The 12,481-nt window shown below is 52.1% G+C and overlaps 1 long non-coding RNA gene across 2 annotated transcripts; it reads right to left on the reverse strand.

Moving 5' to 3' along the window:
• Positions 1–6,246: 6,246 nt before the first annotated feature.
• LOC106017976 (uncharacterized) lies at positions 6,247–10,933 on the reverse strand. Of its 2 annotated transcripts, XR_011809293.1 has the most exons (4): positions 10,721–10,933; positions 9,393–9,484; positions 8,825–9,022; positions 6,247–6,345 (listed from the first exon to the last, which is right to left on the reverse strand). It is a non-coding gene; the product is annotated as an uncharacterized lncRNA (long non-coding RNA). The 2 variants fall into 2 exon arrangements; XR_005265668.2 differs by lacking the exon at positions 9,393–9,484.
• Between the last annotated feature and the right edge of the window lie 1,548 nt (positions 10,934–12,481).

Raw genomic sequence — 12,481 nt, forward strand, 5'->3', positions numbered from 1 at the left:
CAGCCCGATCCAGAGGAGGTGAGGCAGCCCTCTCCTTGACCAGCCAAAACGCCTCTTTCTGGGAAATCCAGCAGATTTGGGCACGATTTCCTGGAGGATACAACCTCCCAGGAGAGCTGAAACTTCACCCGGACCTGCAGATCTGTACAAGACAGAAATAAGAACACCTCCTGCGTCAGACCTTTCCTCTCCATGTGAGCCTCAGCAGCTCCAGGCAAGGGCACCACGCAGGACCTGACCCAGCACACAGCAGCAGGGCACAAATCCTGCTCGGCAAAACGAGAACATCTTTTAAGCGCTGCTTTTCAAGCATCCACCGGCCGACCAGCTCCCTCTGCTGCTGCTTCTTCCGACCTGACCCAAAGCACCATTTCCAGAGATGCGAGGCCACCACGAGCAGCTGAGGAGTTCAGCCCGGCAGTTTGATGGCAGAGCGCTGCCTTTGGGACTCAGGGGTCAGCTGCCTGCCCGCAGGATGCCTGCTGATACATAATAGGATATCTTAAACATCTTAAAAATCTGCGTATGTCCCATATATCTGCAGGAGAGCCACCACAGGCAGGTCCTAGGACATCACCAACAGCCTTTGGCTGCTGAAATGTCCGTGTCCATAAGCTTTCCACTGACTTGGAAGGCTCTTGCTTCACTAGCCCAATTTCTTCTCTGTCCTTTGCTTTCAAAGAATAAAAATTAAAGTAAAAAAAAAAATGCCAAGACCAAGCAATTTTTTTTTTTAAACCCTAAGTGCAAGAAGAGCATTTGGCAGCCCCCTCGCTGGTGCATCCCTGCTCTCCCTAAGCTCACATCCCTGGGCTCAAGCACAGTGAGAAGTCACCCCGGGTGACAAAATAACCTGTGCCCATAGCAGGAGGAGCTATCAGTTCCCACAGCAATGATAATCCTACAGCCACCACCTTTCCCCACGAGACTCAAGCCCCGCATCCCTGAGGACGAAGCTACCGTGGCGGGGTGCGAGGTGTGTTTAGAAGTGAGCAGCTTGAGGAAACTTCTGCCGGGATGTTGCTTTCATCCCCAAGCAGCTGGAAGCACCGCAGTGACAGAAGACTTGCTTCAGAAGGTGTTCAAGCTCCAGGGGGGGAAGATTTCTGCAGAGGACACAGAACTGGAAAGGAAGAATACCTGCAACAAGGGCAAAACCACCAGAGACCTGCCTACAGGAAGGTTCATGGTCACAGTTGGGGCAGAAGACCCAGAGGTGAAGGAAAAGCAACGCCACCTCTTTGGCATTCCACAGCCGCAGCCAGGAGGTGCAAGGAGGAGCCAATTTTAAGATGTTCTCTCATAGCCCGAGGCCTTTTCAGCTGCTGGGTGTGACTGATCTCACCTGCAGCATGCAGCTACTGGCTTCTTTATCTTTTTTTTCCCTTCCTCTGGAAACCGCTATGGCAGAGATTAATGCTGGGAAGCGCAAGTTCCTGCTCCACTCCAGAGCTTGGAGAGCCACTGCGGGAAGAAGAAGGCATGGGCGAGCACACCCAGCCTCTGCTTGCTCCTGGATCCCATCCTAGCTGTGCTTCACCCCACTGATATTTCAGCAAAGCCTGCCCAAAACAGCAGCAACAAGTCAGCATCATTTATCTGCTGGCTCTGGAGGGGAACCATTGGGTGATGTCAGCCCAGCAACCCTGGCAGTAGCTCGAGAGGTGCCATAAATCACCAACAATTAGTTAATCACTTGAGCTACTAGCTGAGGAGACAGGGAATATGTTGTTCTAGAATTAGGCGAGATTTGACAGTGACAAAACACGGTATTCCCCCTCATTGCTTTCTGCTGTTGACAAGAGCAACCCTAAAAGGGGTTTGCTGTGAAATCTCCCCCATCGCCAGCGGGGAGACTGAAGCAGCTCTTGATGTAACTCCAAAACAAAAAGATCTTGTGTCACTGGGGCATTTGGGATGAAGAAAAAAACCCCACCTCCTCCTCCTCGATAACGTCAGCTGGCAGCCTCGCCTCAACTTTCACCCAGGGACGTGGAAATGCTGTAGAGGAGCAGGATGCTGAGCTGCAGCTCCCGTAGGCACGTGGAGCTCTCCCTCTTCCGAGGTAACACAATGGGAGGCTTCTTTTCCAAGTACATACTTGTATACACACACAACAACAATAATAATAAAAAAAAATCCATTGAATTCACCGTGCTTTCCTCCTCCTGCCTCGCTGAGCTGACAAAGGGTTTGACACCTGGAAAGGTTTTTGAGAGCATTTTTGGAAACCACCAGATTTCGTGCTGGAGAACTAAAGGAGTGCTTTGCTGTCACACCAACACTCATAACCCTCTCTATCCACGTAAAGTGGGTGGTATTTAAAAGATGTGTATTTAAAAGATGTGTGGCTGTGGTGCTTCGGGACATGGTTTAGTGGTAGGTCTGGCACCCCAAAACCTCAGCTATGAACTCCTCCAAGAAACCACTTGTCAATGAGCCGTCCCCTCCCACCTCCCCATATCACACTGGATTTTAGGGACCTGCTCCATTTCCCTCCATTCTCTTCCTTCACAAGCTAAGGAGTCTTCATGTGGATCTGAGATGGCTGTGAAGCTGTAGGAGACCCACGTCCTTCTGGACCAGCAAGCAGAGGACAGGCAGGACACCCCAGGGCACATCTAATAGCACTCATCTCTTCAGCAGCTGAAATGAGCTTAAAAAAAATATCTTATCCAAGGCACCACGAGGGAGCTGCAGCCAACAGAGCCTAGTTCCCAAAAAAAAAAAAAAACAGGAATTCAGCAAGGCAGGGCAGGACACACAGCTCATTCCTGGTGGTGGTGCTCTTGCCAAGAAGGGTTTGGGTGGCATCAAGAGAAACCAGAGGAAGGTGGGGGGACATTGGCCACCAGGTCCCCTTGCAGGCGATGTGATTTTCCTCCACAGGCACACACAGCACTGAATTATTTCCTCAGAGCTGCGTGAGGAAATCTAGATGAATCCCTCTTCAGAAATCTCATCCTCTGCTGAAGATCATGCTTTGAAAGCAAGCTAACATCAAGGACCCCCTGGCTTGGTGTAGGAGGGTTGCTGCACCTCTCTGCAGGCAACAGGCTCACAAAAAGGGCAGCAGACAGACAGGAGGACCCTGTCACTCCCACCTCCAAGCACCAGGCTGCAGAAAGCCAAAGAAAACCCATCACTGGGAGGACATTTATCCTATCCCCGAGCTGTTTGTGAGGTTCTTTCCCATTTTTTTCCCATTGTAGAGCCCTGATTAGCAGCAGATGCGCAGAAACGTGCCTGAAGTCAGAGCAGGAGGCGACCGGCGTTCCCTGTTCCCAGCTCTTGGCCGGAATCACGGTCAAGGGGGCGAGTCTGAAATAAAAAGCTTTCGTCCTGTGAACTTTCCAGAGGAAGCCCGTTTTCTCCTGAAAAGAACAGAAAACGTGTGTGGCAGGAGCGAGAGGCTCCTCGGGGGCTGCCTGCGCAGGAAGGAAGATGGTTTGATTTATTCGAGGTGTGAAGCCGGGCCAGGGACGCTTGCCAGGTGTTTGTGCGGGTTGTGCTTCGTCACCGGGCTGCGTTCCTGGTGGGAACTTTGCTTCCCAAACCTGGCCTCCTCACACCTACAGCCAGGAGGAGGAGCAGGGGACAGCCAGCAGCAAGTGCACAACCAAATGCCCAAAACCAAGCCCCCAAAGCCAAGCGCCCAGCTCCTCACGATGAATTTTCCCAAGCGATGGAGACCAAAAGCAGCACCTGCAGCGAGGCTGGGAGAAGCCAGAACCACATCAGCTCGAGGCACGGGGGCGAGCAGCCTTTGTCATGGCCACAATGCAGCAACTTCCCACAGACGTGGCCGGTTCCCATCGGCTTTTGTGCCTCCGGGCAGCAGGGAATGGGGCCGGGGAGCAGCCGCCCTCCTGCCTTCCCCCTCTGCAGGAACTGCAAGGTGCCGAGAGAGCCTGGCAGCAGGCTTAAAACAAACAAAGGGAAGTGCTTTAGTGCTTTTTCACACCACTCACAAATAGACGGGGGAACTCGCTGCCAGAAAGCCCGGCCACGTTACGGCCACTGGAAGCGGTGGGAAAGCAGGCGTTTTGTTCCAGCCCCCAGCTGGCTCAAGGCTTGTGCTTCCCTGAATGCAAGGGGCTTTCCTTCCCCTCCCAGGGTGTAAAGGCACAGCTTTTGCTGCTTTTTACTCTTCCCCTTCCCTTGCCAGCATCTTTTCGCACAGGTCTCAGAGGCAGGTGGCCCATTAGCATCACCTCTTCCCTCCACTTGTGTTGCTTTCTCACCTCATCCTCTCCTGTGTGCTGGAGAGGAGAGGATGCAGAGTGCCATTCCTTACCTGCTTTCCTCAAATCCTCTAAATCTTCTTTACACCCTATTTCTGTCCTTCCACCTCTCCCTCTCTTTAAGTTCTTCCCCTTCCCAGCACCCACATCTATCCTGCAGAAGGCGATTCACCCAAGACCCAGCGGTGCTGAGCAGCTCACATCTTCCCTGCTAGACCACCTCGTGCACATCCCCACCCCATCACCCAGGGCTGGTTCTCCTCTGCACCTCCTGTGGCTTTCCTGGAGCCAGGAGACAACATCATTTCTTGTGTTTCTGCTCCATTCGTGGTGCTGAAATGTCCCTGAAGAGTTTGGACTGAGCTAAGGTGCTGCAAAGTGGTACATGCTGGTGTGGGGACTCTTAGAGTCCTGGGGGATGCCACCAAGGGCAGACCAACTGCATCCATACAACCTGAAATCAGGGAGAGGAGCCTCTGGTGCAAGCTATCCCCAGAATCATGCTCAGGTTCCTGTAGAAGACATTCAGATTTATTCCAAAAGCAACACAGGCTCCTGCATGCCTCCTGCTGCTTGTTCTGTCACTCCAGCATTGCCTTCACCATCAATTCCCTTCACTGTTAAGAGGGAGGACCAAGGACAACAACCCGACCCTACTCATTGAAGGTGTTCAAGCTCTCCTTTGCCAATTCAGCCTGCCTCCAGCTCTTTGTCACCACATCCTCCCATTTAGCCTCTTACCAGACCTCGTGCTTTCTCTGCTTTTTCCTCCCAACATCACCAGAAGGTAACCACATGCTCCACTCAAACAGTTTGCCTTGTACACCAGGATCTCAGCCTCAACGAAGAGAACCTTGCTCAAACCAGGGGTAAAAATCACCTTAAAGGACATCCCAAGAAGTCAGAAGTGCAGAGCTGAGCTTCGAGAGGTGATGCAGACAGAGCAAGCGGTTCTTGACTTTGTTCCAGACCAAGCACGCCCCTTTCCTTGGGACAGGGCTGACTTGCCAGGCACACACACAACATCCTGCATTTCCCTGACACCTGCACCTAGCAGGGCCCTGGGGGCGATTTGTGGGCAGTCTTCAGCTCTGAGTGTTCCTGGTTTCACAGCCCCAAATCCGACCTTTATTGTCGTGAGAAGGATGTTATGGTGAGCACTGTCACTTCCACTCGCTGCTGGGAATCGGACCTTGAGCCAGCACTCACATTCCCTGGAATATGAAGCCATCTATTGCTTTTTAGGACTTTTATCAACAGTCCCTCCTTGGAAGGGCAGGAAGAGACCTGCCTTCACAGAAGCATAGGCAACAAAACCCACCTGCTTGGATCCTAATGGCTCTTTCCAAGGTTTTTGTTCCAGGAGGACATGACCCCGAGTGTCACCCCATTGACCAAGCAGGCTGCTTCACCTTTCTGGAGGTCTTTTCCTATCTTTTTATCCTAAACTAGGGAAACCAAGCTCATTGTGCTGCATTTCCTTGCAGCACCTCCAAACACATCAAAGAGACGTGATGTGAAAATACCACCAGGCGAGAAATTTCATCAAGTCCAGCTCCATCACCTCATTCTGCACTACCCACCTCTCCAAAAACATTGTTTACACCTGATGCCAGGTCCTGGAGGCACTGCAGCACCTGGTGGCTTCAGCACACTCAGATGGGACTTCCATCCCAGGCCCTGGTTGCTTCCTTATGTCACGGGGCTGCTGGCAGTGCAGGCAAACCGCACGGGAGAAGAGCTGCTGAGGAACCCATCCCAAAGGCCTCGTCATCGGGACAGGCAGCAACGAAGCTCCAGCTCCATGGGAAAGCACCTGGCAGCCCTCTCCTGCTCTGGAGGCCTCTCCCCAGAGAAAGGGGGGGAGATGAAAGCAGCCAGGTGCAAAGCAGGCAGCTGCAAAGGGCACCGGAGCCCGTCCTTGCATGTGCAGGGTGCCACGTTCCTGGAGAGGAGGCAGGGTGATGTGACCTGCTCCAAAAAGCACCCAGGTGATCACAAACCTGCTTGGCTCATCAGTGGGGTCATCGTGGGTGACCCTTCGATGCCTCCCAGGAGTCCTCACCACCCAGCGTGGGCTCTGATCCGTAGAAGTGGGCATCTGCATCAAAAAAAGGAGAGGCAGGATGAGCTGGCTTTGGAAATCAGTCCAGGAGCACCTCCCTTCTAATCCCAAGGCTGTTTTCCCAAGGAGATCTCATCGTTATGATGAGAGGTGATCTCTGTGAGGCCTCACGGGGGTCCCACATCCCGCCTCACCCCCAAACCCGAGCTCCTGACCGAGCGCCACTTCCAACAGGATCTGCCCGAGCACGCTGTGATACGTGGCTCGGGGTTAACCTCAAACACAGGCGCAAAGTCTGAAAGAAAAGAAAATGAAAGATTAAATATCAAAGCTAAACCCACTAGAAACAGAACCCCGAAGGGACAAAATCCCCGGCCTCAAAGCAGCTTACACATCTCAAGTTCCCAGTGTTTTGGGTGTTTTTGTTGTTGGTTTTTGACTAACCTTAGATAAATCCTGCCCAACTTCTCTCCCAGACACAGCATTTCCAAAGCACATCGCTTCCTTACCACAAAATCCTTGCCCCTGTACGGCTACCCCTCCTCTTTGCCACATCTATTAAACGTGCTTTCCCCCAGGATCCCCATGCTGCATCTCCACTTTCTTCCCAGCATTGGTCCCAGATGGCTGGAGCCCCCAGGATCTCCCCACCTGGAACTCCCCTCTTCCACTTCCCAAACCCCTAGGATTGCCACCAGCTCAACCAACGAATGCCATCACCAAAGGCATTTCCAAAAACCACTCTACCCAGCGCAAATCCAGACAGGACTGAGACACCTCTGAGCATTTCTCCAGCTCCCCACTCTTGAGTTTCTTGTGGGTTTAGGGCCGAGCTTCCCTCCAGGTCTCCAGGAGACCTCTGCACAGCTCCTCCATGCTGATGTGGGCAGGGGTGAGCCTTGCTCTCCCCTCAACCGTGTACCTCTGTATTTGCCATCCTGCAAATCCCTTATCAGAGGCAGGATTCAGATGGCACAAAAAATGTGTGCATCTCAATGCTGTAGCAGGAGAGGCGTCTCAAATGCCACCAGATGCCCATTTTCAGGCCACCAAAGACAATCTGGGTGTCAGCTCTCCCACAGCAGCCAGCAGGTTCTCCCTCTGATTTTCTGCTCTGGCACAGATCTTGTGCCAGCGCTGGGAACGAGCCACATCTCATTTACCCAGACTGCTTGGATGTTGCTCATCCAACATCAACATTCCCCGTGCCAGCTGTGGGAGCATCTCACATCACACCCAGGGGACTTCCCGTGCTCGTTCTGCAGGGAAAGCAAACACCCCAGCTTTAAGATGGGTTTTGCAGATTGGTGGGGGAAAGTAATGAATCCCCTATGCCATACACAGATGCCTCAGACACTCCGAGGACAGACTCCCACACAGAAACCCTTCAGATCCCTAATCCCTCTAGGATTTGCTGTGCCACGGCAGACCAAAGGCTCAGCAACAGGTCTCCAAGAGCTCAGGGAGCACTTGAATTGGGATTTTTGAGGATCTTCCTTCTCATGGGAAGTTTCCAGTGCGCTTTTTCAGTGCCTGAAAGGAACCAGAGATAGGAGGGAGGAGTCCAAGTCCGTCTCCTGCCTTGGATCCCTGATTCAGGGCTTACAAGGCAGATTCAGACCCAAAACTCAGCACCAAAACCTACTGTGAGCTTTGTAATGGTTTTATAGCTCCTCTCTATCACAGATAAGAAACCCACAGGCAGGAGAGAAAAATGAAAACCACCAGGCAAATGCCTAAAAATGTTCCACTTGCATAAAAAGGCAGCATTCAGGTGACAATTACAGAAGAAACACTTTGGAGTAGCATCCCATGGTTTTCTCCCTCACTTCCAGAGCAGGCAGGGAGCCAGCCAGGAGGGCAGCAGCAAAATCCCAGCCTGTATCCCTGAGAAAAGAGGGATTGTGACAGCTGCTCAGGCCAGGAGGATGCTGCAGATGTGGATGTTGTGGATGTGCTCCGGAATTAACGCCCCACGTGCAGATGTGGGCATCATTCAGCACTGCCTTGCTCCATACTCAACGCAAAATCCACGTGCCCTGCCAGCACAGCTCATCCAAAGGAAATCATTTGGGGATTAAGTGGGCGTGCATGCAGCAGAGAGACAAGAGCAAGCAAGCAGGGGATAAAGGCACTGCCAGCGAGGAGAGCCCTGCAGCATCCTCCTGCCTGGCGGGGAGATGCAGAGCTCACCCCAAAGGAATTGATAAGGAAAAAGAGACTGATTGCATTTTAGGAGCCCTAAAAAGAAATAATATAAATCCAACAAAACAGTTTTGAGTTTGGAACTCGTGTCCCAACACCAAACGGTGCTTGTAGCAGTGAGCCAGACTCGTGCAAGGGGAAGCAGCACGGCTCTGCAGGCTGCAGGAGACACTGCAGCCCCTGACTTCCACCTCGTACCTTTTCACAGCACAGGGAATTTCCAGAGATGAAGAGATCTCTGCATTTTGTTTGGTAATTATCCCCTACTAGCTGCTTCCCTTCATCTCTGGTTTTATTTTGACATACTCACTGTGCTCTTTTGATCTCCTGCTTTGCGGTGACACCCTGGGTAACGACTTCCAGCAAAGGATTAAATATTTTGACAGCTACACAAGCAGCATCTGCTGTCACTCCTTCAGCCTCGTATGATCCAGAACAATTCCCATGCTGGAGCACCTGTGTCAGGTTTGTGTTTCACTTTCATTACGTTATTCATAGCCAGAAATGTCTGCATTAAGAGAAAATGAAGGTTCTGATGTCAAACTTTAACGTGATGGAGGATGCTTCAATCGGGAGAGCTCCCCATCCTCACCCTGGGTCCCGGTGCATGTAAGAGCTCACGCTCATCTCCACCAAACCTCATTTTGCTCAGGGTGAGGACAAAGCAGCTCTGGGACCAAATCTGAACCCTATAATAGGAAATCAGGGTCTGAAGCTCTCCTGGGGGGTCAGGGGACAGTGCCCTGCACGAGGCAGGGAAGAGAAGGGCTGCTGCTAAAAAAAGTCACTGCATGTCGTCAGCAAATACTGACACCACCTCTGCTGCCACACTAAATCACCTCAAGCAGGGGGAGGAGGAAGGGATTGCTCGCTCACACCTTCTTTATTTCCTAGATGCCCATGGTGGCAGGGAAACCTGCGTCATCAGCTCACGCAGCGCCTCCAGCAGCAGCAGGGCTTCACGCTCCGCCTGAAGAGGACAGCCAGCAGTCACCCAGGGCAGCAGGGAGGAAACAAAAATAAACCTAAATAACCTCTTTGGTGCACACATAATACAAAAAAAGCACATCTGTGATGGGGAAAAATGAGGATTCCAGGTTGTGCCACCACAACCCCAAAACAACATGAACATTAGCACAGGCAGCCTGGCATCCCCCAGATTTTGGGGTCTTGGGGAAGCAACCCTCACTGTCTCAGGGCAATTTAATGGTATATAAAGAACACCCACAGCGATGCTTGGCAGGGGAGAGATGGGATGTGGGACAGTTTTGATGGGTTTGGACAGCTAGTGACAGAGGTGGACAGAAAACTCCTGTGGATGAGATCTCAAAGCTTTCAGCAAGTGGGACAGCGTGATCAAGTGAAGTTATCCTTACACATAACCTCAAAATCATTTTACAACATAGAAAAAAGTAGAGACCCACCACATCCATCCTAAGAGTCACTTACCATATTGCCCTCAAGCCCCAGGGTTTGCTGTCAGCCCCCTTACAGAAGTTTAACCTCTCAGTGCTCACAACCACCAGCCACAGCACGAACAGCATGCTGCTTTTGGGAGCTCAACCCCCAAATTCATTACAGGGCAGGCTTACATTACAAGCCCTGAGCTGAAACCAGCATCCTGGAAAACCCCAGAGCACCTGCAAGCTGTGCCAAGGCCGGCTGATGACAGGAACGTGGCCCCGGTTCAGTTTCAGGTGGCAACCTGCCAGGGTGCCGTGCTTCTGATCGCACCCCACAGGGCGAGGAGCTCGTCCTCTGGCCAGCCTCCCTCGGCTGCTCTCCTGTTTCAAGACCCCATGGGCCACACAGATGTCGGATGGTCATAGAACAGGGCAAGCAGATGGATGTTAAAAAAAAAAAGTCTTAATAGGGCCTTGAGAAGGTGGAAGGTGTCACCCCATGGTGACAGGGAGCAAGGTAATGCAACACAGCCAAGGGCAGCGGTTGTGAGGTGAGGCTGGAAGAGAAAAGATGCTGGGAACGGGCAGGTCTGGAGGCCACCCTTTGGGACCAGTTTGGAGTTCCAGCTGGAGACAGTCACAGCAGGCTGGAATATCTCCATCCAGGTGCTCAGGCTTTTAGGGCTTTTGGAGATGCCTTCGGCCTGCCTTCCCCCTTCAGCAATAAAGGTCTACCTTGTCCTAACGAGCACTCTGTGGAAATCTAGGATCTTCTCAGACATCTCAAACAGCAGCATGCCTACCTTAGGACATCCAGGCTTGGCCTGTTGATACTTCCAACCATTAGCATCTCAGTCCAGGAGCTGAATCCCATACTTTTTTTTCTGCATGCACGCTCAGAGATGCTGCAGGAAGCACTCTTTTGCTCACTCTGGTTTAGCAAACATTCAGGAGACACAAACCAAACCTCAAAGCAGAAAACAAGGAGCTGATGGACTAGCTGAATACAACCACTCTTCCAGAAAAAAAGCTCAAATATGGTCTGAAGGCCCCAGGCTGAGTTTAAATAGTGCTCCTGGGTCCGTGGGTGGGGTGGAGGCCCCAGGTGGAGGTGCTCAGGGCTGTTAAGGCTTATTAGTGCCCTCGGAGCCCTGACACCAAGGATGTTTCAGGTGACACAGGTGCTTGTATGTGGACAGTTGAATGGAGCAGGATCAAAACCCTTCCTGCAGCCACACCAGCTGAAAGTTTCAGCGAAGATAATCCAGCTGTGAAGGCGACACAGATCCCAAAAGGGCCTGCAGAGTCATTTCACATCAGAAATGCCCAAATATCTTGTCTTCAGATGTTGAAAACACCCTCCTGCCTTTCTCCTGCTGTCCTCCCTTATCCCAAGGGTGGCTTTGTTTCAGGGTTGCCCTCTTCTAGCCCCAGGGCTGGCACAGCATCCGCTCGGTGAAGCATTTCAGACCCTTGGGCAAGCGGTGCCGTGGTAGTCCAGGAGATGCACGCAGACCGCAAGCCTGCGTCATCTTTCTCTCACCCTTTGAAGTGTGGAAGTCATCTGACCAGTGGGTAATGCAACTGGAAGTTAAGGAGCTTAGCAATCCTGACATTTATGTTCAAAAGGGCCCGGTTTTGCTGCAGCCCAGCAGGGAAACTATCCCGCTATGACGCCAACCGATCGCTTTGGGGACATTATCTCTCCTGAACATTAATACCCACGAGCAAACAAAAGCATGTGCCCGAAGGGGAAAGAGTCCCACCCCAGGAAGGAAGGCAGTCTTCTTTTTATGCCTTTACACTAAAAGCTGATTCTAAATTCAGCGTTAGGAAAGGTCAGTTCCCATGCCAGCATCAGCGTGTCCACACGAGGGTTCACAGGTTGTGGGCTTACCACTGAGGGATCGGTCAGTCCTTCAGAAGACCTTGGCCATACAAGAGAGCAATAAAGACCTTATAATGAGCAGAAATCTCTTTGTGAGCTGCCCCAGAAGTCTGAGTTGTGCCTCCGAGGATACAAGCACTGGGAAGAGACAGAACCAAGCCCCAGCTCCTCCTCACCTAACCCTGTTTGGACCTGTAAGGTGGCAAACAATTATCTTAGGGACCTGGAAAAGCAATGAAAGGCTGTGCGAGGAGTGAAGCAGCATGTTACCTCCGTTCTCAGTCTGACTTCTGCCACCACCCACTGCTAAGAAGAGGTTATTCGAGGAGCAGCATGACACAAGCCCTAGGTTTCTCCCCTGGCAGACCCCCATGGGGTCATTGCTAGATGTCCAGACCTGACCTGAAGACATCTGGGGCACGTGGGGTCTCTGGTTCCCATGGTCAGTGGATGGGATGTAGAGGGAAGGAGGCACCAGCTCCCTTTGGATGCTGGAGATGCTCCTCCACGTCTTCTCTGCCGAAACACGGAAAAGTTGGGAGCAGGACCCACCCCACAGAGACACAACCAGCCCGGCTGAGCCACACCATAGGCATTTCCCACCATTCTGCTGCCTGGCAGCGATACACACGACCCCCGGCTGCAGCTAACAGTAATGTGAGCGGGGAATCCCTCT

This window comes from Anas platyrhynchos, chromosome 4 (assembly GCF_047663525.1).
Source record: "Anas platyrhynchos isolate ZD024472 breed Pekin duck chromosome 4, IASCAAS_PekinDuck_T2T, whole genome shotgun sequence".
Taxonomy (NCBI): Eukaryota; Metazoa; Chordata; class Aves; order Anseriformes; family Anatidae; genus Anas; species Anas platyrhynchos.